Source organism: Impatiens glandulifera, chromosome 1 (assembly GCF_907164915.1).
Source record: "Impatiens glandulifera chromosome 1, dImpGla2.1, whole genome shotgun sequence".
Lineage (NCBI taxonomy): Eukaryota > Viridiplantae > Streptophyta > Magnoliopsida > Ericales > Balsaminaceae > Impatiens > Impatiens glandulifera.
The window spans coordinates 117,041,577-117,046,769 of record NC_061862.1 but is presented as its reverse complement, the minus strand read 5'-3'; the positions used below and the strand labels follow the sequence as shown (position 1 = coordinate 117,046,769).

The following is a 5,193-nucleotide window of genomic DNA, read 5'->3' as shown; positions in this document are numbered from 1 at the left end:
AATGTATCTTTGATTGCCTCAAAGATGTCTTCAATTCCAACATCATTTTGAGCATCTTGTAAATAGTCAGATGTCATGGTTGAATTGGATTTATTAGATTTATTATCATCTTTAAATTTAGACATGAAGTCTTTCTTCATTTCTTCGATATATGCAGCTATCATATGTTCTTTTGTCAGATTTTCTGACCTCAACTTGAATTTCTTGGAGATATAATCAAACGGGGACGGAGCCTCGGGTACTTGTCGTCATTCCTCATATAAGCTTATTTGTTGATTTAGGAGGTCCATTGTTTCTTTTCCGAATCGCTCATTCGTATTCGGGTTTGTCCTCATCATTTTATCCCATAATTAATAATGAGATGTTCTGAATAAACAGGGAATTATTGTTTGGGTATAACTAAATTCTGGTACCCATTTCCAAATCCAAGGAATGGAGAATAAGCATGAAGCTATTCCTCCAATGTATAAATTTGCTTCTTATTTCTTCAAGAGCTGTGTGGAGATATCGCTCCATTTATCAAACAAGATTTTAATTTCTTCTGGTAGAATTTTTGGACTAGAACCAAAATAGTAAAATCAGTTTATAAACCGGTGGGGAATGTCTCCTTTATAAATATTTGTGCATACCTTGATGAACCAGGAATGTTTGTATCTATTATTCTCGTAATTAAGTGCCTTAGCGAAGGCATCATAGTAATCCCAATAATTGAATTAATTGGCGTTGTTTTATTAAACGACAATTCTCTTTCTTTCATTGGGGATATTCTCCAATCTTTTAAGGATATCGCTTTTTTTATGATCATTTTGCTAAAATTATAAATTTCTTTATTTGCACCAGAGAAGTGTGATATTTCACATGATCTGCATTGAACAAGTATTTGTTCGTAAAACATTCGGGACTTATATGTACTCGATGGTGTGGACGAATTATTCAAATACTTCTGCATTATTGTCCATGGCTCATTTTTTCATCTAAGGTCTTTTTCTTCTAGGAGAAATATAATTTCTTTGTATTCATTTCTCGTAAATCTAATATTATTGAATTTTGTTTCACCATCGCCAATTATTTTTGCGTAAGTGGGTTGGTCCTTTTGACTCTCGAGATCTTGAGAGAGATCCATCTCTAGAGCTTCTATTTCCCATATTGAGATATAATCTCTGGTGTTCTACATTGGCCTCTTCCTCTAAGAGAGGAGGATCCCCTTCCTTTATTAGAGAAAGGTTCAAAACTCCTTAGGTTCATTTCTATAAATTTAAAAATTCACGAATCAAGAAATCAGGAAATTATTATCTTTTCCTTTTTTATATGTTATTTCAAAATCAAATGGGGCCAAATGAGCTTGCCATCTAGCAAACATTTGTTTTGATACATCATGTTTGAAATTTTTTTGAAACATAAATTTAGATGCGTTGCGATCTGTTAATTTAATAAATTTTTTATTATATAAATCATCTTGAAATTTTAAAACGCATTTTACTATAAAAAGTATTTCTTTGGCGATGGTTGCATAATTCTTTTGGGCTTCATTCCATTTTCCAAAATGGAATCTGACAAGATATACTTGTTTTGTTTCTGGATTTATTTGAGTGAATATTTTTCCGAATCCTATATCAGACGCATCAGCTTCAATTACCTTCTCTCAATTTGGGTTACTTATCATCAAGCAAGGAAGTACTTTGACCTTATTTTTGATTATTTTAATTTCATATGTATGGTTATTTGACCATGGTATAGGGTTTCTCTTCAACCTATCATATAAGATTGTTGTATATTCTGTTAAGTTTTATAATAGGGAGCCACATAATTGAGGTTTTTTAAGAATCTTTGTAAATGTGTTTTATCAGTAATTATATTTGTAATTTTTTCTATAAATAATTCTATGTTTCTATTAATAGGAATAATGTTTCATTTCTCACTGACATGGTCTAAAAAATTTTATTCTTATCTTAAAAAGTTTTATTTTTGATTTAAAAATTAATAATTCATTTTGAGTTATTATTATTTTAAACATATTTAAATGTTTAAAGTGAGTTTCAATTGTTTTTGAATAAACTAGTATATCATTCATATAAACAATTATGAATGTAATATATATATATATTACCATCTTTATATTGAGACTTATAAGTTCTAATCTAAAATTTGAATTAAAAAATCAATTGAAATAAGCTATAAAGCAGTAAGTTTTATATCCTACTATATTGATCATTATTATTGTTTGATATCTTGACACGTGGTTGCTCTTTTTTATAATGTGAATTAATATCATTAATTTTTAAAATGGGTGAAAAATATCACCTTTTTGATCTTCATTGGCTATGTAACATATTTGAGAAATTTTTTTTTTGACTAATTCAAAAACAATGTGAAAATCATTCTGAATATGAATTTGTTTTAGCGTGAGTAGGAAAAATACTAAGTCTTATACTTAGGGGTGTTCATCGAAACCGAATTCAAATAAATTTTAATTAAAATAAACCGAATTCGAATTTGATATTCGGTTCGAATAATTTGAATTTATTTTTTACATTTTTTTAAACTAGCATAACTAAAAATAAATTGCACCAGCCGGGAATTGAACCCGGGTCTGTACCGTGGCAGGGTACTATTCTACCACTAGACCACTGGTGCATTTGTTGTCTTTTTTTATTATTAAATTTTAAGTTTAAAATATTTTAATTTGATTATTTTGAACGTTTTTTTAAACTAAGTTTGGAAAAATAATTAATAAAAAATAAATTCGGTTTTCAGTTTTTGTTTCGAGTTGAAACCCAAACTCGAAAACCAATTCGAAAACCGTATTTGAATTCAAATTGGTTTGAAATTCGATTCGAAAACCGAAAATAAAATTCGAATTCGGTGAATTCAAATTCGGTCAGATATTTGGTTCAAACCAAATATTGAACACGCCTACTTATACTGTCACATAAGGATGTCAACGCGACCGAAGGAAGCCTTCGGTTGCCTGCCTCCCTCCTCCACCCGCCATTAGCTAACATTTAGGAGTTTCACTCGTTCTGTGTTTACCGGTTTCGTTCGATTAATCAGATTTAACTAAGAACGTTAATTCAATTTATTATATTTTAACATAATTTTAATTTTTTTAAATAATAATTTATAAATTCATATCATTGTAATATTATAAAGACAATTTTATTGAATGAAACTATTTCAAAAGTTTTTTAATTTATTTTTTATTTTATATAAACTATAATCTTACATTTTAAAACAATTATATATAAATTATAATTTAAAAATAATTATGTGTAAATTATAATTTAAAAATAATTATATGTAAATTATAATTTAAAAATAATTAAATATTATAATATATCTAATATTTAAATTGTTTTAACAAAAAAAAACTTATAAATATATAATTAAATTATTACCGGCTGAAAAATAATTCAACCGAAAATCAAAATATTTAACCGATAAAACACCGGTTAACCGGAATCACTAGAACAGGTTAACCATTAACCGGTAAAATAAAACCGGTAAGTTATCGGTTCGATTATCGTTTTTTTCGATTTTTTTTGCACAACACTACAAATTTCCCATGCTCTGCATTGACCTGGTCTACGTTTGTTGACATCAGATCAACCCCGCGCTGCATTGACCTGGTCTACGTTTGTTGACATCAGATCAACCCCGCGTGCTGCATTGACCTGGTTTACGTTTGTTGATATCGGATCAACCCGGTGCTGAATTGACCTGGTTTACCTTTGTTGACATCGGATCAACCCGCACTCAGGAGATCACCTACGTACCGATGAACTAGTGGCGCCCTCATCTGGAAAGCCTTCATGTTGGTTTGTTTTGGGCTTTAACAAATTTGAAATGTTTTTAAAGCCTTTCAATGTTTAAATGATTTTGAAAAAAATTCTAAAAAATATAAAATACTTTTATAAAAAAATGATTTTATTAAGACCATGCCAGTTTGTTTTTTTTTAAATATTTTTGTAAGGCATATGTTTATACAAGTAGCCTTTAAAAATGCTAAAAATTAAAATTTCATATAAATTATTTGAAAACTAACTTGATTAGTTTATTTGTTAAGTTCAAAATTTTGATCAAATCCAATATAAAATGTATGATTTATATAATTAAATTTCAATACTTTAAACATTTAGATTTGGATAAGTTTAAAATAAAAAGTGTTATATAATAAATTTTAAAATTGATCAAAAATTTAAAGTATAAACCGTCACTATGACGAAAAAGGAGGAGTAATCCCGAAAACACTCTCCTGAGTGTAACAAATCCCCAAAATATCAAATAAAATCTCGAAAATGCGTTTAAAATATACAAATATTTTCATAAATTTTAAGGAAAATTAGGTGGCAGCTCTAACGTCGAAATATTAAAGACTTTAATTTGAAAAAAAAGAAAGAATTAATACGAAAATAAAACCGAGAAGATAGAGGCAATCACACACATTTTATTTTTATCTAGGACTTAGACGTTTTAATAACTTATGATCCAATAATTTAACCAAAATTAATTCGGTAAATATCAACCCTAAGAAAAGAATAAAAGTAGATAATATAATATTATAACCAAAACTCAAAGAATTTTGAAGATCATCACCATTAGGTCAAGTAAAACTAAGATTTTGACATAGCTTGATTAAAATCTAATTTTATTTTCATAATAATTGTTTGCTTTTCAGAGATCAATATCAAATACTTAAAAAATATACATTATCTAGTTAAATAGAAAACTCTGTACATTCAAGTTATAAAATGTGTAAATTTCATTTCTGCAATAATATACTGCAGCTTCAACAATAATGCATAGTAGTTCGGATCAACTAAATAAAATTAAATTGATCCAACAAAAGACAAATATTTATGGGGGCATTATTCAAGCAAAATAGGTTCAATATTTTTAATTGATTTATAAAGTTAAGTACGAAAAATTGCAAAAGGTAAAGTGAACTCTAATATGAAATAAGATTCTTAACTCGTTCATACAATTGGTTCTCTTCTAATTAAATGATAATATATTGAAACAAAAAAGAAATATAATTAGAAACTAAAATTGAGCCAAATTCAAGCTTGTTAGAACTGTTTAAATGATTTATTGTTCCAAATAAAAAAATATTTAATTTTGTTCAGATAATTTAAAATTGCAAGAAGCTATTCAGAAAAATATTGGGTTTATTATTTATTTTTATTCCCCACATTT

General features: G+C 27.5%; 1 non-coding gene across 1 annotated transcript; it reads right to left on the bottom strand.

The window, feature by feature from the left end:
* Positions 1-2,563: 2,563 nt before the first annotated feature.
* TRNAG-GCC lies at positions 2,564-2,634 on the bottom strand. Its single transcript has one exon. It is a non-coding gene; the product is annotated as a tRNA-Gly (tRNA).
* Between the last annotated feature and the right edge of the window lie 2,559 nt (positions 2,635-5,193).